Below are 23,659 nucleotides of genomic sequence, written 5' to 3'. Positions count from 1 at the left end.
AGAGTTACATTGAACATATTATGGCCCTTTAGTCCTAAATGTTTTTGTGTAGATTTCTAAGAATAAGGATCATCTCTTACATTAGCAGTCTAAAAACTTAAGTAGACTTAACATTCTTACATTACTTTAATCTTCCATTTTCTAATTATGTTATCTGAATAAATGCCTTCTATGGCAATTTTCTTCTCCTCCAGTGTAGGAATTAGTCAGTGATCATATGTTGCATTTATATTTGGTGTCTTTTTAGTATCCTTTAATCTAGAATAATTCTTCAACCTTTATCTTTTATTATATGACATTTTATTATATGACAGTCATCCTTTCTCTCCCTTTTCAGAAGTGATTTTTTGTTCGTTTTCTTATTTTTTGTTCCTTATTTTTTATTTGTTTGATGTTTCCTCTTGATAAGATTTCAGGTTATACATTCCTGGATGGAATATTACATAAGGAATATATCTTTCTGAGCATATCATATCTATAGGTACCGACTGTTCTGCCCTTCATTTGTGATGGAAATTTTGACCATTTCATTGTCTGATTTTTCCACTATATAGTTACTATGTGTATTAGTTCATTCTCATGCTGCTATGAAGAAATACCTGAGACTGGGTGATTTATAAAGAAGTTTAATTGACTCACAATTCCACATGGCTGGGGAGTCCTCAGGAAACTTACAATCATGGTGGAAGGGGAAGCAAACACACCTTTCTTCACTTGCAGGCAGGAGAGAGAAGTGCCGAGCAAAAGGGAAAATGTCCCTTAATAAAACCATCAGATCTCTAGAGAACTCACTCACTATCATGAGAACAACATGGAGGTAACCACCCCTGTGATTCAGTTACCTCCCACCAGGTCCCTCCCATGGCATGTGGGGATTATGGGAACTACAATTCAAAATGAGATTTGGGTAGGGACACAGCCAAACCATATTACTACATGTTCCTTGCAACTAATAAACAGTCTACTGGAAGGGAGACACTTTAAGACTGTTAAAATATACAACTCCTCATAATGTTTCATCCCTGTATGTAGCATCCATTGATGATACTTGCTTGAATCAATCTTTACTATTATAGTTGCAAAATAATGATTTACTCTCTCTGCATTTACCAGTCATTACTCAGCATTCTACTGTAATAGGAGCCCTTCTATTTATCTGTGTGTATTGTTGTATTTATTGTTGATTTGAATTTATGGTTTCCTATTTTTCCCTTAATGCTTAACATTTCATTACCGTCCTTAAATATTTTGGAGCTCAAATTGTTCCAGTCCTCACCAGTGGCATCTTCTTCATGCTGGCTCTTGTATCCTTTTACGTGTTCCCATCATTTTTTTAAAGCAAGTCATTATTTTCACTCTTTATAATAAGTTTCATCTTGTGCATTTATTGCCCAGCACTGGAGTCAGTCATTTCTCCTAGGAGTCTTGGTCCTTCTTATTGGGTAATAGTATTAGAAACCAAGATCTGGATGCTTTGGTGTATATGTTATTGCTGGATATCTTTGCTTCTGGGCCCTATCAGGGAACAAACTAGAAAATGTACACATGTACACATGTGTACACATATATATATATATATATATACACACACACAAATATGTGCATGTGTTTGCATGCATATGCTCATATAACATGGATATACATATGTGAATATGGGTATTTTTTTTCAAAATAAGAATTTACATTGATACCTCCAATTCTCCCTTTTTCTATAATGAGACCATGGGCTCCCAACAGTGCCAACATTTTACTCATTTAGTCTAAACGAGTACCATCTAAAATGGTTTCAGAATTGTTTCACATATATCACTAAAAACAAAAACAACATGCTACCCTGGTAGATAACCAACCTTGTTTTTTGGTTTATCTTTCCAATGTTTCCTTTGATTAGTAAGGAAATGTTTCCTAATGATTAGTAGATATGTGTGTTTTCTTATTTCTCCTTTTTTCCAGCACAAAAGATAGCATATTGTCTGTGTAAACACTTTGGCTCTTAACTGTTTTCACTGGAAAATATACCCTGGAAATTATTCCGTATCAGTTCATAGAGGTCGTCATCATTCTTTTGAGTGTATGTACACCAGTTCATTCATCTTCTTTTCTATGTTCGTGTATCCAGATAGTTTCTAGCATTGTATAGTTATACAGTGCTGCAATTAATAACCTTATGTCTTTTCATACTGTTGGAGGTGTATCTTCAGGATAAATGTAGGAGTGGAATTACTAGGTTGAAGTGGTAAATGCCTATGTAGTTTTGCTAGATGTTACCAAATTCCCTTCCATAGGGTTTGTACTGTTTTGCATTCCCATCAGCAATGTATGAGAGTGCCTGTTTTCCCACAGCCTTACCAAGAGAGTCTATTGTCACGCTTTTGAATTTTTGCCAATCTGAAGGGCAAAGAAATGGTATTTTGGTGTAGAGTGTGCATTTTTCTTATTATGAGTGAGGTTTAACATCTTTTCCCATCTATCAGAGCCATATATATAGGGGGAGGTGTCTGTCTATATCTTCTTTCATTTTTCTCTAGGAGTTTTGGTCTTTTTAAATTATTACTAAGCTCTTTGAATGTTGGGAATATTAGTTCTTTATCTGTAATGTATATTGCAAGTATTTTCTCCCAATTGTCTCATTTGTCTTTTGACTTCGCTTTTGGTGGTTTTTACCATTCCCTATATATATATATCATATATATATAGAGTATATATATGATATATATATTGAATATATATATGATATATGTATGATATATATATTGAATATATATATATTCAAATTGGCTAATGATTTTTATTATTGCCCCCGTATTTTGAGTCATAGTTATAAAACATAAAGAGTTTGAAATGAATTTGCTGTGTTTAATAGAAAAGGAATCAGATGGTTATCTATACCAGATGCTCTATTTCTCCTTGTCCTGCAGCCTTACATTGTAAAGCCTGAATGAGAAAAAAATCTGCTATTATGTATAGAATATGTAAGTTAATTTATTTTACTTTTAACTTTTTTAATAGAAAATTTCAGATATCCATAAAATATTCTCATGTATCTATCACCTAGCTTTTTAAATTATCATTTCTTTTAAAACTTCCTTACTAAATGACTTAGATTATACATTTTCAGTTATTGTGAATTATCCTTGTAAAGAGGAAGGTTTGGACCAGCCTAGTAGGCTTTGGCCAACTGGCCTCCCAGGCTCTCTTGGCTTCTTTTCGGTGGTCTTGGCACTAGACCTGACCTCTTTTAGGCTTCTGTAACTTCACCATTTCCATGAAACTGAAGTTTATAGAAAAAAGATAATAGGTCAGAAACTAGTAATGTTACCACGAAGCAGTGAAATAATTCAGAGGGCTTGGCGCCGATTGATGCTTTAAAGGTTATATCTTTCCACTTAAACACACACACACACACACACACACACACACACACACACACACACACGAAAAAGATATCTATTCATCTATTTTTCGTGTGTGTGTGATATATAAAATATGTATCTGTTCATAGATATATACTTTGTTTCATGTATATGTTTTTGTGTGATATATAAAATATATATCTATTCATCTCTTTTTCATGGTTTAATATTATTAGAGGAGAGCCAGCAAACATCTTTTATCATTGAGTCTAAAAAGACAGCTTATAGATGTTTGCCAGCCAGAATCTAAATGTAACATAGAAAATACTCAAAAATTCTAATTTGCTTAATGGAATTTTGTCTGTACTACAATTATTTTGAACTGACATTATATTAGTTTCATTTGATAACTTCCATAGAAATTGTTTTATTAATTCAGTATATTCATTTTCAATTTTTCAAGAGTCCATGATTAATTTGGCAGAATGACTAGAGATCAGTGGAGCTCTGGGATTTCTTCATTTAATTTTAAGTTCTTGTATTCTATTTGGAACAACATTCTTGATACATTGACATCCAGTTGAAGTACTACATTAGAGTGTCAGAATAGCCTTTCCCTCCTGCCTGAGTACAAACTGATCAGTCACTTGCTGCTGGTAATCATATGCAAGAATTGCAGTATTCTTCAGAAAATACTTGTAACAGAGGCAGGAAGGAAAATCAGTGAATTCTTCATCTAATGATTGTAAATCATTTGCATAAGTAAAGTCCACATTTGGTTTCTTTTTCTCATTGAGAATAGCAGTGGTAGTGATCATGGCATGACAGAGTGCTTTCTGGCAAGAAGAGGATAGAGAGGACTAATATAATGATGGGAGAATGTTGCTGCACAGAACTGTATCCATTATTTTTTCTCTGCCCATCTCTTGTGAACTTACTAGATGAACTGATGGACTTAACCTTTTGCTTGTGTTTTGCATTTCTTGACCTGTTATTTTTGTGTCATTCTGTTTTTAGTTTATAATGTCGTTCATCCCTTTTGTGAAATTACAGCTTGTCCACAAAAAAGATAGTTTTCTTGTACCTATCGAGCGTGATAAAACATGATATTTTTATGATTAATACTTACCCCTAAATATATGACAAGGTTCTACTTTGGTGGATTAGGAACATAAAATATAATTTCAGGACTAAGTTTATTATGAAACAGATTTTTCATTAGTTTGTGGAAAATCATAGCATTCCTGATTAGAAAACAACATGGTAAGTAATTGGTTTTGTGGCACTTGCCAAAAGCATGCAACACATTGTGGGGGTGAGCCAGAGGTATGTGTGTATAATTAAAACCTCTTTTCCCCAGTTCCTGTTAATCGAGTTCTGTACACTTAAAGCTTCTACTACTCTGAGATTCTACAGTTCTGATTATTAAAAATTTGAGTGCACATATTTTTCTCTTGAGAGCCCCATTTTTAAACTGGCTTAACGAGAGAATTCTAGATGTGGAAATAGAAACAGTAAAAATAGACAACTAAAGATCTCAAGTCTGCAATGAACTTGGCTTTTATTTCTGTGGAGTGTTTGTGAGTTTAACTTGGCTTGAATACCAAGTTCTTGCTATAAAAACAAATCCTTTGGGGTTCATTTATAGGCTTGTTCTTTAGTGTGGCCAGGGAATTGGATGCCTTATTTTAATGCTGAATATATACTTGGAAGCTAGTACTGTATTAGTTTATGTTTGCCTGAAAATTTTGTGGTGATAGACTTTAGATCAAATTAAATTCTGTTTCAGGAATAATATTCAATCTTAAATACCTTTTTAAAATTGTGGAATATACACTACCTAAAATAACCATTTTAACAATATTTAAGTGTACAATTCAGCAGCATTATATATGTTCAGGATGTTGTGTAACCGTCACCACTATCTATTTCCGGAAGTTTTTCATCATCCCAAACAGAAGCTTTGTACCCATTAGGTAATAATTCCCATTCTCCTCTCTCCTGGCTCCTAGCCACCTCTATTCTGTTTTCTGTCTCTGTGAATTTGCCTGTTCTACATATTTTACATTAAGTATGATCATACAATATTCGTCATTTTGAGTCTGGCTTTTTTCACTTAGTATAATCTTTTCAAGGTTCATGTATGTTGTTGCGTGTATCAGAGTTTCATTTCTATTATGGATGAATAATCTATTGTATGTGTATACCACATTCTATATATTTTTTCATCTGTTTACGCACACCTGAGTCATTAACACCTTTCACTATTGTGAAAATTGCTGATAAGAACATTGGCATACAAAATTCTGTTTGAGTCACTGTTTTCAACTCTTTTGAAAACAGAATTGCTGGGTTGTATGGTAACTCTTTGTTTAACTTTTTGAGGAACCACTAAACTTGCTTTCCATAGTGGCTGCACCATTTTGCATTTTTCTAGCAATACATGAGGGTTCCAGTTTCTCTGTATACTTACTAGCACTTGTTATTTTCCAGTTTTTTGGAAAGTAGCCATCGTAATAGGTGTTAAATGGTGTCTCATTGTGGTTTTGATGTGCATTTTCCTAATGACTAAATTATATTGAGCATTTTTACACATGCTTACTGACAAGATACAGTTGACCTTTGAGCAACTCAGGGCTTAGGGATGCCCGTGCCCCTCCAGTTGAAAATTTATGTATAACTTTTGACTCTCCCAGAATGTAACTACTAATAACCTATGTTTTTTGTTGTTTTTTTTTTGTTGTTGTTGTTGTTGTTTTGAGACGGAGTCTCGCACTGTCGCCTGGGCTGGGGTGCAGTGGCGTGATCTCGGACCACTGCAACCTCCAAGTTCAAGCGATTCTCCTGCCTCAGCTTCTTGAGTAGCTGGGATTACAGGCACCCGCCACCACACCCAGCTAATTTTTTGTATTTTTAATAGAGACGGGGTTTTACTATGTTGGCCAGGCTGATCTTGATCTCCTCACCTCGTGATCTGCCCGCCTCATCCTCCCAAAGTGCTGGGATTACAGGTGTGAGCCACCACACCTGGCCCTAATAACCTACTGTTGAAGGCTTACCGCCAACATGAACAGTTGATTAACACGTATTTTGTATGTTACACATAATATATGTATTCTTAAAGCAAGCTGGAGAAAAGAAAATGTTACTAAGAAAATCATCAGGAAGAGAAAATGTATTTACCATTCATTAAGTGAAAGTGGATCATCATAAAGGTCTTCATCCTCATCATCTTCACACTGAGTAGGCTGAGGAGGAAGAGAAGGGGTTGGTCTTGGCAGTCTTAGGAGTGGCAGAAGCAGAAGAGGTGGAGGAGGTGGAAGGGAAGGAATAGGTAGAAGGGGAGGCAAGGGAGGCAGGAGAGGCCGGCACACTTCGTGTCATGTTACAGAAATACATTATAATTCCTTCCTTTTTTTTTGCTTTATCTCTCCAAAAATATTTCTTTTCCAATCCTTCTTCCACCATTTGGTTTAGTTTCAGTGCCTGTATCATAGAAGAGTCCATGTCATAAAAGAAGTCTTGGATAATCAGAACCCTTCTTCCAGATTGTCTAATGTCGATTTTTTTTCTGGCACTGCTTATTCTACATCTCTTCCTCATTGTCTGGTACTAGTTCAGAAGCACTCATCTTCATCAAGTTGTCTTCTGTTAATTCCTCTGATGTGGTGTGTACTAGCTCTTAAGTTTCTCCAAGATCTGTATTTTGAAACCCTTCACCCCTCACCTTTTTTGCTATATCTACAGTCTCTCACAATTTCCTGATCAGCTCTATCATACATCTTATGAAATCATGCACAACATCTGGGAACATTTTTCTCCAACAGGAACTTATTGTTTTGGGCTTGATGGCTTTTATGGCTTTTTCTGTAACAATGATGGCATCTTCTATGGTGTCATTTTTCTAGACTTTCATGATGTTGTCTCTGTCAGGGTTCTCTTCCATAGGGTGACAATCCTTTCCATAGACTAGTGAGCCTTAAAGGTCTTTATAATGCCCTTATTTAGAGGCTGAGTTAGAGATGTTGTGTTTGGGCTCAAGTAGACCCTTTAATGCATAGGTGTTGAACTCATGAGGTTCTGGGTGGCCAAGGGCATTGTCTAATACCAAACAAATTTAAAAAGGCAGTCTCTTACTGGCAGGGTACTTTCTAACTTCAGCAACAAAGTATCAGTGGAAGCAATCCAGAAAGCACTCTCATTTCCAGCCCTTCTTGTGGTACAACCAAAATACTGGCATTTGGTGTTTACCTTTTCCCTTCAAGACTCAGGGTTTAGCAGCTTTGTGGATGAGGACACTTGTGATTATAAACCCAACTGCATTTGCTCAAAACAGTAGAGTTAGTCTATCCCTTTATACCCTTAAATCCTGGTGCTCACTTCTTTTCTATAGTAATAAATGTCCTTGGTAAGCTTTGTTTTTTCTTTTTTTCTCTTCTTTTTTTTTTCTTTTTCTTTTTTTTTTTTTTTTTTTTTTTTTTTAGAATAGGGTACTTTGATCTACAATAAAAACCTGGGCAGATGTATTTTATCCTCAATGATTTTTTTAATGTCTGGGAACTTGTCTGCTGCCTCTTGGTTGGCAGAAGCTGCGTCTCCTGTTCTCTTGACATTTTTAAGCCATACCTCTTTCTAAAATTACCAAGCCATCCTTTGCTGGCATTAAATTCTGCAGCTTTAGATCCTTCATGTTATTTTTGCTTTAAATTGTCATATAATGACTTAGCTTTTTCTCAAATCATATTAGAGTCCATGGATATGCCTTTCTTATAGCAACCCTGTGCCCACAATAAAGCTGGATTTTCATTATGAGATAAAAAAGTATTTTGCAAAAAGTGCAGGGTTTTGTGCCTTCTGGCAGAGCTGCAGTGATGGCTTCACCAGTTTCCCTTTCTGTTTTTACAGTGGTCCTTAATGCTAGATTTGTTTTTCTTGAAATAGTCGGCAACTGTACCTGCGGACCTCAATCTAAGGTACGTATCAAGCAATTCAACTTTTCCTTGTTATGTCATGACTTTTCTCTGCTTCTTGGGAACACAACCAGCGTCACTAGTGGCACTTTGTATGAGTTCCACGGTGTTAGTCAAGGTTTGTGATATTGAGCTAAACATGATAAAAAATATATGCATGAACCTTGAGACACATTTTGTTGCCATATACAACTTACTGGAGAGATGAACTGCTCTGGCAGAGATAATTAGCGTCGCACAGTGTTTTCATGAATACTCGCAACATTTGAGCTTACCACTATAGCGACAAGAGATGGCTACGAAGTTATTTTGGTAGTAGAGTCTGTACTACGGTTAATTTTATGCAGTTATGATTTAATACTGCATCTTCACTGTTTACATTTCTCTTGATTATGAATGGCACCATGTACAGTCTGTGCATGTGTAAGTCTTAATACGTTTTAACTTTTTATAATAGATTTGTATATATTTTTATGGTAAAAAATGATAAAAAATAGACTGGTATCTACATATATTTTATGCATTCATGACCTACTTAATTTTTTCTTAATTTTTTCAATATTCCTAGGCTATAAAGTTTGTCTGTAAGATTTTTCAAATTGTCACAAATCTCCAAAAAATTTCTAATATATTTATTGAGAAAATTCACATATAACTGGACTCAAATAGTTTAAACCTGTGTTGGTTAAGGGTCAAGTGTATATATCTTCTTCAGTGAAATGTGTGTTCATGTAATTTGCTCCTTTGCCCTTTTTTCTTTTTTAAAAGACAGGGTCTCACTCTGTCACCCAGTCTGGAGTGTAGTGGTGCGATGATAGCTCACTTTGACCCACAGTTCCTGGGCTCAAGGAATCCTGTTGCTTCAGCCTCCTGAGTAGCTAGGACTACAGGCATGTGCCACATGTGCAGCTAATATTTTAATTTTTTGTAGAGGCAGGGGTCTCACTATGTTTTCCAGGGTGGTCTCAAACTCCTGGCTTCAAGTGATCTTCCCACCTCCTTTGCTCATTTTTAAATTGGGTTATCTCTTTGTTGTTGAGTTATAGGGGTTCTTTATGTGTTCTGGATAACTCTTATCAGATGTATGATTTCGCAGATATTTTTTTTCATTCTGGGAGCTTTACTCTGTTGATAGTGTCCTTTGGTATACTGAAGTCTTTAATTTTTATGAAGTACAGTTTATCTATTTTGTTTCCTGTGGTTTTGGTGTCATATTTAAGAAACCATTGGGCTAGGCATGGTGGCTCATACCTGTAATCCCAGCACTTTGGGAGGCCGAGGCAGGTGGATCACCTGAGGTCAGGAGTTCGAGACCAGTCTGGCCAACGTGGTGAAACCCTGTCTCTACTAAAAAAAAAAAAAAATACAAAAAAAAATTAGCCAGACATGGTGGCACACACCTGTAATCCCAGCTACTTGGGAGGCTGAGGCAGGAGAATCGCTTTAACCTGGAAGCCAAAGATTGCAGTGAGCCAAGATCGCACCACTGCACTCCAGCCTGGGCGACAGAGTGAGACTCCATGACAAAAACAAACAAAAAACATTGAAGAGTTGCCCACTTTTTTTGATAAGAATTTTATAGTTTCAGCTCTTAAATTTAGGTCTATGACCCATTTTATGTTAATTTTTAAGGTAGATCCAATTTTCACGGCACTGGTTTTGTTGATGAGACTGCCATCTCCTCTATTGAATAGTCTTGGCTCCCTTGTTGAAAATCAGTTGGCCATGTATATGAGAGTTTTTTCCTGGGCTCTATTCCGTTCTGTTGGTCCATGTTACCATCCTTATGCTAGTACCATACTGTTTTGATTACTATATTAAGTGTTTTATTTTTAATTGGATATTTTATTACCATTAATGTGTGCCTTTAAAAATGTTTCTAATATACAGTCATCCCTTGTATCTGTGGGAGACTGATTTCAGGACCTTCCTCAAGCACCAAAATCTGCACCAAAATCTGTAGGTGCTCAAGTCCTTGATATGAAATGGCATAGTTTTTGCACATAACTGTGCGTATCCTCCTATATACTGTTAATCATCTTTAGATTACTTATAATACCGAATACAATGTCAATGTTATAGAAATAGTTGTTATTCTGTATTGTTTAGGAATAATGACAAGAAAAAAATATGTACATGTTTAGTACAGATGCAGTTTGCTTTTTCTGAATATTTTTGATCTGCAGTTGGCTGAATCCACAGTGTGGAACCCACAGATGCAGAGGGCTGACTGTATATCTTTAAATTTTGCTTTTAATAGTTTCGTTTAGTTGCCAGTACTCCAAAAAGAATGGCAAATACTAAATTTATTATGAATACTAATGGAGTTATACTAGGAAAAAATGTTAAAGCAAGCAAATTGTTGGTTATTTAATTCATATTGTAACTTTCTTTGGAAATTTGAGGATTAGAGACAAAAGCATGAAGACAAAAAAGGAAATATTTGTCTTGCTTGCAGAAAAAATGCAATAATGGAAAGACCAATGAGTCACGTAATCTAGTAAATTATTCGATTTTATGTTAAATGCTACTTTTCTTTGAGTTCCAGAAGCTATCTACTTACTGAAAATCTTGAGATTTCATAAAAGAAAATATTAGTATTTTATAAGGAATATTTTTACTAAAGAGCTAGCAGAGAGACTCCTAGCCAAAAATGAATGACTATATTTAGGTTATTTTTATGTTACAAGTGTCCAATTAATCTTGTGTTCCTTCAGACTGCAACAGCAACCAGAAAATTAGGAGAACATTAGATGTCATTTTCTCTTACTTTGTTATTATATGAATCATATTTTTATTTTTCTGTAGTACATTTGTGCCCTTTCTTTTTTTTATTATAATCTTTTAACCATAGTTCTAAATTAAGTTATTTGGTATTTAGAATTATGAAGTATAAATATTTTGTAACGAGAACACTGGGTTATAAATTAAAGGCAAAAATCTGTTAAGAAAGCATAATTTTAACCTTTTAAAATGTATTTTAGTTTATTTTACCCCAGGAACCAAATACATAAAATAGATGCCTTCCCTGTAACTCCCTTGTTTACTTTCACTTTTCTCTGATAAATCTCACAGTTCTAAAAAGTTATATATTGGCCCATCTTGTTTTATTACATTCCCATGCATTTACTCTATCCCTGTATTATGAAACAAATTCCGTCAGTAAATATTTTAGTGTGTGTGTGTGTGTGTGTGTGTGTGTATGTGTATGGATATGTGCGTAGGAATAGACTCCTAGTATTTAGTTTAATATGAATCCATTCAATAAACATCTTTTGAATTTTTCCTTGCTTTAGATGCAGTGGGCTTAGTGCTAGGAATAGATGTTTAAGACATGATTTCTGCCCTCAAAGAGCTTACATTATAGCTTAGGAAGAGTTCTTATGTTGATAATATATGCTCACTGAAGTCCTGAAGAGTTTCAACCTTAGAGGAACACTAAGAACTCTTGAGCTAGATAAGGACAATGTGTTGTATTCTGGCATATCTGACGTAGATATTCAAGGAGAGGTAATACAGTATCTCCTTGATCCCTTTATTCTAAAAGGGAAAGAAAAAGAACTATACTTCATACTAGCAATAAAAAAAGTTAAAATATGCAGAGTTGGGCTTGTCAGTTGTAAATGACTATTGAGGTTTTTGATGAGTTACATTAGAATTATGCAAAGCCACTTATGCCTTCATCATATTGAATTTATAGTTCTATCTTTTTGGACAACTGATTTAAAATTCATTTCCACTTTCAGAATGTGTTGGTGATTCTTTTGAGTTTAGAGGGTTTGCCATGTATACCAATAAAGATTGTTCTTTTATTTGTTCTGAATATTTGCATATTATGGTGATTTTCCTTTTTTAGTGTTCTGGAGATATTGATGGCATTTAATTTTAAAATCAATCATAAAGTTCTGTCTTTCTACCTTCTAAATGTCTGTTGAATCTGTCTACTGCTTTTTTACTTCTTGTTGCTAAGATATTTCAGGCCATCATTCTACCTAAACTGGATAGCTGCAGTTTCCTTTTAACTGTCTGTATTAGAGGAGGCCCTTTGGAGCCGTTTTCCATACTGCAGCAAGAGTCTTCTTTGTAGAATGTGAATCTTACCCTATTTTATTGAAATTCTCAGTGTCTCTTTATTGCCTTTAGTTAAAGCTCGGAGTATGGCATCCTTTCCTTATCCAACTGGTACTTATATATATCTCCAGTCCCTTCATTTGTCATCCTCTGCACTTTCCTTGCACCTTACATGTAGATATGCACACCTACACCCACTCTTTCCCCCTTAAACAGCTTCTCTTCTTCCTCTTCCTTCTTCTTTTGAAACTTGATGTTGTGTTCTGGGTGTTGAGGTAGGGCCTTCTATTTATCCGTTTAGAGCACTTAACACTGTGTTGCTATACTATCCTCTATCCTCTTGTATATCCCGTCTATCCCGTAAGATAGTGAGTCTTATTTTTTCCCTGTGTCTGTAGGGCCTGGTACAGTGCCTGGGCCATAGTAGGCACAGATCAATGATTATTGGTTGAACGAATATAGATTACTTATTTCTGATTCAAGTTAAGTCACTTAAAAAAAAACCAAGCATTTATTATCTCACAGTGTCTGTGGGCCAGGTATTTAGGAGTGGTTTAACTAGGTGGCCCTGGCTTAGGATTTCTCATGAGGTTGTACTCAGGATGTTGGCAGTAGCTGTCTAAAGGCTTGACTGGGACTAGAGGATCACTTTCCAGCATGGCTCATGTACATGGCTGTTGACAGAAGACCTCAATTTCTTACTAGCTGTCAGCAGAAACCTTTGGTTTCTACTCATGTGGACCCCTCCATAGGGTTGCTGGAGTGTTTTCACGATGTGGAAGTTGGCTTCCTTCACGGCGAGTAATCTGAGAGAGCAAGAAGGAAGTCATAATGTCTTTTATAATCTGGTCACACATAGTCACTTCCGCCATATTCTGTTCCTTAGAAACGTGTTGCTAAGTGTAACCCATAATTAAGAGGGGATTAATTAGACTCTACCTTTGAAAAGAGGAGCGTCATAAAATTTGTGGATATGTTTATAACCAACACAGAATGGGACAGTAATTTATTATTCTCCGTTGGACCCGACCAAAATAGGTTATTTTCTCTCTCTACAAAATACTTTTGTCCAGATGGAAATACATTCAGCCCTCCATATATACAGGTTCCACATACATGGATTCAACCAACTATGGATAGAAAATATTTGGGAAAAGATGTTGCAAAAAATAATAATAAACAATTTTATATTTGAAAATACATTATAACAAAAATTTACATAGGATTTACATTGTATTAGGTATTATAAGTAATCTAGAAATGATTTGCAGGTGTGTCCAATCTTTTAGCTTCCCTGGGCAACATTGGGAGAAGAAGAATAGTCTTGGGCCACATATGAAATATACCAGCACTAACGGTGGCTGATGAGCTAAAAAACAAAAAAAATCACAAAATATCTCATAATGTTTTAAGAAAGTTTACAAATTTGGGCCATATTCAAAGCTGTCCTGGGCCATATGCAGCCCATGAGCCATAGGTTGGACAAGCATGATTTAAAGTATACAGGAAAATATGCATAGGTTATATGTAATTACTGTGCCATTTTATATAAGGGACTTGAGCATGGCAGGATTTTGGTATTCATGGGGGTCCTGGAGCCAATTTCCTGTGGATACCAAGGGATGACTGTGATTAAATTTTTTTAAGAGTATGCTTTTATTAAAATATTACACATATTTTTGAGGCTATAGTCATTTTGCATATAAACATAATTATTTACTTGAGCTAGTTGGTACCTATTCATAATTTTACTGCAGTTTTTCACGTAGATTCTGAAAATAAGAAAGTCATGTCTTAGGTTCTATATTGCCTATAAAATGAATCTGACACAAAATGCACGGCTTTGAGGTTTGTCATAGGTCTTTAAGAAATGAAACACATCTATCTCTGAGTTATATTTATATACTTCATGAGATAAAATCATAAATTACCTTTTAAATTTGTAGCTTAAAACACTTCAAATTGTATAGAAATTAAAGTCCTTTTAGTCTGATATTCCTAACTTGCTCATTCAGGAAAAATTTACATGACAGGCATTTTACTAGGTGGTGAATATAAGTAAACAAAACAGACATATTCTGTCTACTTGGAGTTCATAATCTGGTAGACAGCTAGATGATAAATGTATAAATAGATATTTTCCAATAATGTTAAGCGCAGACCATGGAAGAAATGCAGATGAGGTGATAGAGGGTCATGGGAAGGCAGAGGTACTTCTACATTGCCAGAAAAGGCTTGTCAAGAGAGGTGACCTTGAAGCTGAAAATTGAAGGAGTTATCCCTGCCAGGAATTTGCAGGAAGAAGGGAAGACCCTGCAGTGTGAACAGTTGGTGTATGAGGAATTGAAAACATGCCTGGAGATGTCCGGGGGAGAGTGGAATGAAGTTTGAAAGGTAGAAAGGGATCAGATATCTAGAATTTTAAAGGGCCATGGTAAGGAGTATGGCTTTTATTAAACACACTGAAAGCCACTGAAGGGTTTTAAAGTTATATACTATAGTTTCTGTTACCTGTCCTCTAGCCCCCAAAGCACTTTGTCTGCAAAGGAGAGAAAATAGGAAAATAATAAGACCATTATAGTAGTCCAGGTGAAAAATAATGGCAGCTCGGATCTAAAGTGTTGGGAGAGAAAAGGATAGATGAGATCTAGTCTGTAGGTAGAACCAATGGGACTTAACATGAAGAGTGTGGGGGAGGAGGAAGGCAAGGAAAATACTCAGGTTTTGGCTTGAGCAGTTGGGTGGATGACGGTATTCTTAAATGAGACTGGAGGTCAGTGAAAAGGGAAGTCAAGAATTTATCTATTTTTAATTGAGATAGAGTCTCACTCTGTCACCCAGGCTGGAGTGCAGTGGCACCATCTCGGCTCACTGCAACCTCCACCTCCTGGGTGCAAGCTATTCTCCTGCCTCGGCCTCCTAAGTAGCTGGGATTACAGGCGCACGCCATGATGACCAGCTAATTTTTGTATTTTTAGTAGAGACAAGGTTTCACCGTGTTGACCAGGCTGGTCTCGAACTCCTGACCTCAAGTTATCCGCCTGCCTTGGTCTCCCAAAGTGCTGGGATTACAGGTGTGAGCCTTATTTTTGAACTTGTTACTTTTGTGACGTCTTCAGTGACCGAATGGAGATGTCAAGTGGCAATCAATTAAACAATCTTGAAGCTCAGAGAGTTAGGAGGAGATATACAGATGTTATTTAAAGTTGTAGAGTGAATAAGAGCTCTTTTAGGGAGAGAACAGCCCTAGAAACTCTACCTTTTAGAGTTTGCTTGCATGGGCCACATTTTGCTTGCTTTGTAAGACAAACCACAGCACAGAAAGAACACCTGCACAAACTGCAGCACAGAAGTTTGCTTTGTTTATATTAGTTTATATTAAAACATGTGCTTTCTTATTTATTTATTTTTTAAAATTTTTGGCAGTAATGGTATTGTAATAGATGAGAAAGTATTACATCTCTACCATGTCTACCATTTGTTGAATGAATGACTAACAGCCCTTCCAAGCTGTGTGACCTTGGAATTTTACCTCTCTGAGTCTCAGTTTTCTTCTTTTCTTTTATTAGATGGAGTCTTGCTCTGTTTCGCCCAGGCAGGAGAATCCCTTGAACCCAGGAGCGGGAGGTTGCAGTGAGCCAAGATCGCGCCATTGCACTCCAGCCTGGGCAACAAGAGCGAAACTCCGTCTCAAATAAATGAATGAATGAATGAATGAATGAATGACAGAAATTTATTTCTCACAGTTCTAGTTCAAGATCAAGGCACCAGCAGATTCAGTGTCTGGTGAGGGCCCACTTCCTGGTTCACAGACAAGGCCTTCTTGCTGTGTCCTCACATGTGGAAGAGGCAAAGGAGCTTTTATAAGGACACTAATCAGTTTATGAGAGTTCCACCCTCATGACCTAAACACCTTCCAAAGGCCCTACCTCCTAATACCATCATATTGGGAGGGTTGGGATTTTAACATGAATTTGGGGTGGGGGAATACAAACATTCAGACCATAGCGGGCAGGAGGGCAGGCGGGCAGGCAGATGGATGGACGGAGAGACAGACAGACAGACAGATAGGGAGCTAGGGAGATAGAGAAATAGAGATACACATCACATAAATATACATGTGTATAGCGTAGTGTCTTAAATATCTAAAACCAATTGTTTAATGTTCGTATATTTCAGATACTGTTTTTGTCTAGCTTTTCTCAGTCTTTCATAACTTGGCTACCTTCAAAGAAGGTTAATTTTTTAAATGATGAAACTCTAAGGTGAGGTTTGGTTTGAAATATTTTTGAAGTCTAATGAGTAGGAGAATGAATTAAAACAGTATTATAAGACTGGGCACAGTGGCTCACACCTGTAACCCCAGCACTTTGGGAGGATGAGGCAGGCGGATTACTTGAACCCAGGAGTTCGAGACCAGCCTGGGTTACATGGAGAAACCTGATCTCTACCAAAAATACAAAAATTAGCCAGGCATGGTGGTGCAGGCCTGTACTCGCAGCTACACAGGAGGCTGAAGTGGAAGGACTGCTTGAGCCTGGGAGGCAGAGGTTACAGTGAGCTGAGATTGCGCTACTGCATTCCAGCCTGTGCCATAGAGTGAGACGCAGCAAACTCCCTTTTTGTTTGTTTGACCCAAACTCCCTTCATATATTCTCTGCTATGGAAAATATTCTAAACTTTTTACATTTAGATTATATATTCCCTGAGGTTTTCCATTTATTTGAAATATGTGATAATGTGTTTGATGATATCAAGAGAAAACATTTATTCCACATGTATTAGATTGAACTGTAAAAATTACTGATACTCTTTTTTCTGACCTGACAAAAATGGCAATTTCATTTGATTCAACCTTAATAGAAAGAATTTTTTCTAAAAGTCCTTATATTCTTCTTGATTTGATTTTAGCACTTTGTGACTTTCATTCAACAACGTAATTTACTCTTTTCATTCTTAAATCCTAATAATACACATCTTGAGGGAGACTCTAAGGACTACAAGTGCTTGGTTAGAAGCAATTAGTTAGGCTTCTAATATTCTGGCACTAAGTCAAAGACTTTACATATGCTATCTCCAATCCTGACAATAAATCTGAAAGAGAGGAATTGGTATTAATGGCAGAGCTACAGTTTGAATCCTTTTTATGACCTAGTCTTATAAGTCACATAGTATCACTCTCAACATTTTACTTGTCCAAAGTGAGTCCCATTCAAAGGGTATGGAGAAAAAGGCTTTTCCTTTTAAAAGTAGGAATGTCAAAGAACTTGCTAACATTTAAAATCACCACAAAATGCTAGGGACTTTGGGATGTGCTTTTTGTCATGGTGAAAATTTTATTTTGCCCTTCTAAAAAGTTTCTTCTCTTTGATGACCATGTAAAAATGATTTACAGAAGATTAGTGGTCACTCTTGAGTTCTTCCTCTTTTAGAGTGTAACTTGAGACATGGTCTGTTAATTATGCACAATGGAAGCAATTAGTCTGAATGTTTTTAGTCTGGTCCAGAGATTTTAATCTTCTGCCAGTTTTTCATATTGGGTTTTAAAAAAACTATTTTATTGGATTTACAAAATATATAACTCATTTATAAATTGTTTTTATTGTTGATTCTGTGAAAGCACTAAATTCTACCTCTTGTTTTCTGTGATAATTATTTTGTATTTACTAAATTTACCTTTTGATTAATTCCAGGTGACAGTTTACAGATTTCTCATGGGAAGTCTGCAAATCTGGTTTCCCTAAAGAAAATTGCAGACCATGTATAGTGCAAAAACATATGTGACACAGTCTTTCAGTGTGTGTATGGAATATAATGCCAGATTTTCCTGAAAACTTGGAGATGGGAAAGAGCTTTGAGAGCAGCAGAGTGAGAAAACTTGAGTATGTGAAAAGGGCTGACAATTGTGATATAAGCCATGCCTTTGTATTTATGGCTAATCTGGAGAGTAGGATGGAGGTAACTGAATAACTGAGATAACTTGAATTGCAGTATTTCTTCATGCAGTATGTCATATTTGACAAGGGAAATATTGCATTCAGGACTTTATATTCACCCTCAGATATCAACCTGTCAGACTGCGTGCAGAAAAATCACAGGGAAATACCGAGATGGGTTATTGATTTAATGTTCCGTTGTGAATGGATTATAAAGCCAGGACTAAAACTGAAGAGTGTAGTAACCCAGACCACACTTTTGGATCTCATCTTCCCTGGAAAAATCTCAGATTATTTGCCCTAAATTTTTAGAGCTTGTTTCCTTGTTAGTTTATTGTTTTTCTTTAAACTATCTACAATTATTTAAATATGTCCCCCCCAATATGCAGGTGTTGAAATGTAATGGCCATTGTGATGGTGTCTTAGTCTGTTTTCTGTTGCTTAAAACAGAATACCTGAAACTGGGTAATTTGAAAAGAAAAGGAATTTATTTCTTATGCTTATAGAGACTGAAGAGTCCAAGATCAAGAAACTCCCTCTGGTGGGGGCCTGCTTGCTGGAGGGGACTCTACAGAGTCCTGAGGTGGTACGGGACATCACATGCTAACTCAGGTCTCTCTTTCTTGTCTCAGAAAGCCACCAGCTGATCCCCATGAGGACCTTAATCCATGAATGGATTAGTCCTTTCATGAGAGCAGATTCCTCATGAACCAGTCAAAGGCCCCACCTCTAATTACTGCCACATTGGAGCATTAAATTTCAACGTGAGTTTTGGAGAGGAGAAATTTTCAAACCATAGCAGATGGCATTAAGAGGTAGAGCCTTTAGGACGTGATTAGACCGTGAAGGCTGCTTTCTTATCAATGAGATTAAGACCCTTCTAAACGAGTCTTTATGCTTTAGGTTTCTTGCCCTTTCGCCTTCTACCATGTGAGGACACACGCTCCTCCCCTCCAGAGGTTGCAGCAGCAAGGCACCATCTTGGAAGGAGAGAGCAGCCCTCACCAGACAACTGAACCAGCCAGTGCCTTGATCTTAGATTTCTCAGCCTACAGATCGATGAGGAAATACATTTCTATTATTTGTAAACTACCCAGTTTCATGTATTCTGTTATCACAGCACAAATAAACACAGAAACTATCATGCTGTTTTCAAAAGTTTTTGTTTTTTAGATTATTACAAAGTAAAATTGACCTTTTTGTGGTATACAGCTTTATGGATTTTGATACATGTGCAGGTAAGTGTAACTGCTACCACAATGAGGATACAGGACAGTTTTATCACCAAAAAACTTCCTTGCTCTGTTCCTTTATAGTCACAGTCTCTCTCACCTCTAACCCCTGGCAACCACCAATCTGTCTTCATCAAAATAGTTTTTTTCAAGAACACCATATAAATGGAATTACATTTGTAATCTTTTGAGACTGGTTTATTTGACTCAGCATAATGCCTTTGAGAATCATCCAAGTTTTTATATATAACAATAATTCATTCACACTCTGGATGCAGTGGCTCATGCCTGTAATCTCAGCACTTTTGGAGGATCGCTTGAGGCCAGGAGTTTGAGACCAGCCTGGGCATCATAATGAGACCCTATCTTTATGAAAAAAATTTAAAAATTAGCTGGTTGTGGTGTTGTGTCTGTAATCCCAGCTACTCGGGAGGCTAAGGCAGGAGGATCACTTGAGTCCAGGAGTTCGAGGCTGCAACGAGCTATGATTGTACCACTCTACTCCAGCCTGGGAGATTGAGCAAGATCCTGACTCAAAAAAAAAAAAAAATTACTGTACTTTTGTTGAGTTGTATAGGTGCACCATAGTTTGTGTGTCTATTCACTTGCTGAAGGACATTTGGGTTGTTTCCATTCTTTGGCCATAATGAATAGAGGTACTATAAACTTTTGTGTGTAAGTTTTGTGTGAACGTAAGTTTTCATTTCTTTTTCTTTCTTTCTTTTTTATTTTTTGAAACAGGTCTTGGCTTTGTCACCCAGGCTAGAGTACAGTGGCACAGTCACATTGCATGTAGCCTCTACCTCCTGGGCTCAAGCAGTCCTCCTGTCTCAGCTTCTTGAGTAGCTAGGACTACAAGCATGCCACCACACCTGGCTAATTTTTTGTTTTTAATTTTTGATTTTTTTTTGTGGAGATGGGATCTCTCTATGTTGCCCAGACTGGTCTTGAACTCCAGGCCTTAAGTGATGCTCACGCCTCAGCTTTTCAAAGTGTTGGGATTATAGGTGTGACCCACCACACTTGGCCCAGTTTTTATTTCTTTAGTGCCAGGGTCAGCAAACTTTTTCTGTAGAGGGCTGGATGAAGTATTTTATGCTTTAGGGTCTCTGTTGTGGGTACTCTGCTGTTGTAGTGTGAAAGCAGTCGTAGACAATACGTAAGTAAATGAATGTGGATGTGTTCCAATAAAACTTTATTTACAAAAACATGTGGGCTAGATTTTAGTACATGGCTGCAATTTGCTAACCCCTGTTTTATGATAAATACTTAGGAATGGGATTGCAATTTATCATGAGTACATAATAAATAAATGTTTAATTTGATAAGAAAATGCCAAACGTTTAGTTTATTGACTTAAAATACACTTAGTTTAATAACATTTGAATCGTGGGATGTTTTTGAACTCAGATGTTATAGTTCACGCAGCAAGCTCACCTAATTTATGACAGGCTTTGGTCTTGTCTTACACTGAGGGTCTATTTTGCCTTTTAATTTTATTCATATTCTTGTGTGGTCTTTTGGCTTGGATATATTTTTTCTTCGCAGATAAAAGGCATACTCATTTTTAAAGTAATTTTTATTTGAATTAGTTAAGATACAGTCAAACATTTCAAGGAGGTTGCCTTTTTAAAAAAGTACGTATTAGGAGCAAAGAATTAAAGATGGAGTTGCTAAGTTTGTAAATCAATTAGACAGTTGATCGTATCCTAGAAATTGGGTATAGCTGGATATACTCTACTCATCACACCATGATGTCTCTTTAGAAGACTTTGTTTCAATGCCAAACCCAGACCTTTTCAGTATGGAAGCTAAACCCAGAGTGTTTATCCATAAGGGAAGCTCACCTGTGAGATCATATCTTTGTTTTGTGTTAGTTTTTGATGACAACTTAGGTGTTAAATCTTAGGTTAGTAGCCAAGTATCCTTGGAATTCTTCTTAGGAACAGCATCCTACAGATGGAAGGTTGTTTGTCTTTTTTTCTGAGGGATGCAGAATTCACTTTCCATTTTGTTGTGATTCCCTTTGCCACAAAAAGCTGGGATTTGGGGTTAAAAGACAGGTAAATAATCTTGGATATACCAATAGCTAATGAAGTTGGAGATGATGAATAAAGCAAAGGAGGTCTGTTTTTCTGGTTATGATTTACTATTACTTTTTCTCTTCTGAAAAAGCAGTGAAGCCCCAGGACCATAACAACATCAGGGAGGTGGGAAGACCGTTTTGTGCTAATAGTAGTCCTACTCGTCTTCATGCAATGGTTGAAAGACTATATCCGTGGGTGGGAAGTGCTACTGTTGATATGATATGCTTTTTTAAAAGAGGTAACTATTTGGGGACAAAACAAAAAAAAATCTCTTTTCTACTTTCCGTGGGCTTGGGCACTGGCACTTGAATCACTGGTGTGGCAATTGAACATGATCTCCTTTGACAATCAAATAAAAGTCATAGGTCATCTTTCTAGAATATATGTATGTTTACAAATTTAATATGAAGTTTCGGGGCTTCATTTACCCCCAGGCCAGCATTGTCCAATATGACTTTCTGTGACAATTAAAATGTTTTATATTGGCTCTGTCTAATACAGTAGTCACTAGACACATAATAGCTGTTGAGCACTTCAAATGTGTCTGATGCAACTGAGGAACTAGATTTTTTACTTCATATATTTAAATTAATTTGTATTTAAGATTAAATAGCCACATGTAGGTAGTGGCAGCCAGCTTAGGCTCTTTCGTATGCCATAGGTTATAATCCCTATAAAAGAGGTTTTGTGAATGTCCGTGTTAGGAATTTAATTTGTTCATTTCACTTTTGATTTTTGCAGTCAAGCAGTAGTTAATTGTATCTTGCTTTTCAGTTAAATTTTAATAGTTGTTGTTATCTCTAAATATATAACTTCTTTGTAATTCAGTAAGATTTAAAGGCGTTTTTCAATATTTGATCCTGTTTCTTTCATAATGAAATATCCAGAATAGGTTTGTCCTGGGCTTTTAAGCTTGTTCAGAAAATGTGAGGTAAACACCTATTGAGTTCTGTGTTGTGGGCTCTCCAGCGTCACTTTGTCCTGCATTAGGAACACTCTGGTTGTTTAGAGCCACCTTTGCCCAAGTATTTAAAAAGTGCATTTCCCCTTTGGGAGACCGAGGCGGGCAGATCACCTGAGGTCAGGGGGAGTTCAAGACCAGCCTGGCCAACATAGTGAAACTCTGTCTCTACTAAATGTAAAAATTAGCCAGGCATGGTGGCATACACCTGTAATCCCAGCTACTCGGGAGGCTGAGGCAGGAGAATCACTTGAACCTGGGAGGTGGAGATTGCAGTAAGCCAAGATCAGGCCATTGCACTCCAGCCTGGGTGACAAGAGTGAAACTGTGTCTCAAAAAATAAAATAAAATAAAAAAAAGTGCATTTTCCATACTCATAGGTTATTTAACAACAAGCTGAAAAGTTTATAGGTGACCTCCATACCACCTGATTTTATATTTCTGTGGCAGTGGTTCTCAACCCCGGATGCACATTAGAATCAGTTGGGAAACCCATAAAAACACTGCCCAGGCTCTAGCCCCAGAGACTTGATTTGAACAGAGTGGCTTCCAGGCATCAGAGCATTTTTTAAAGCTTCTTAGTTGATTCCAGTATCCAACCAAGGTTGAAAAGCCCTCATGTATGAGATAGTTAGTGGACCTGGTATTGAGGAAAATATTCTGAATTAGAGATTAATTCATAACCTGTTTCCCCCTCTTTCTAGCTGGAGCCCAGATTTCAAGTTTTGAGTAAAATACCTTCAAGCGAATGGGCCCTATTGTGCTCACACATTCAGAACCTGTTACCCAAGGAATTCCCTAAAGGTCAGTCTCTGGGAAGAAAAATTGTGGGTTTTTGTTTTTAATCTTTACTACCACTGGATTTATTGATAAACAAAGACTGTTAATTATGTGTAGACAGGACTTTTTATATTGACTTGATTTATAGAGCTATCGTTATAAATTTGATTACTGTACTATCATATTTAGGAAATAGAAAATGTATCTTGAGAACTGTTTCTAATAGCCTATTTAAAGGAGGATATATGCTACATGTACACCTATATGGT

General features: G+C 36.5%; 1 protein-coding gene across 3 annotated transcripts in view; it reads left to right on the top strand.

The window, feature by feature from the left end:
- WDFY3 (WD repeat and FYVE domain containing 3) overlaps positions 1-23,659 on the top strand; it is a 305,264-nt gene that overhangs the window by 51,066 nt on the left and 230,539 nt on the right. For 2 of the 3 annotated variants that reach the window (XM_030819090.1, XM_030819089.1), the window contains exon 3: positions 23,315-23,414. The exons of the other annotated variant lie outside the window; for it this stretch is intronic. The gene's annotated coding sequence lies outside the window, so the exon portion shown is untranslated. The remainder of the gene's footprint in view (positions 1-23,314; positions 23,415-23,659) is intronic. 3 annotated transcript variants of the gene reach the window in all.

This window comes from Nomascus leucogenys, chromosome 9 (assembly GCF_006542625.1).
Source record: "Nomascus leucogenys isolate Asia chromosome 9, Asia_NLE_v1, whole genome shotgun sequence".
In the NCBI taxonomy this organism is placed as follows: Eukaryota; Metazoa; Chordata; class Mammalia; order Primates; family Hylobatidae; genus Nomascus; species Nomascus leucogenys.
Note: the sequence above shows the minus strand (reverse complement) of the source record. Positions and strands in the feature narration are given on the sequence as shown.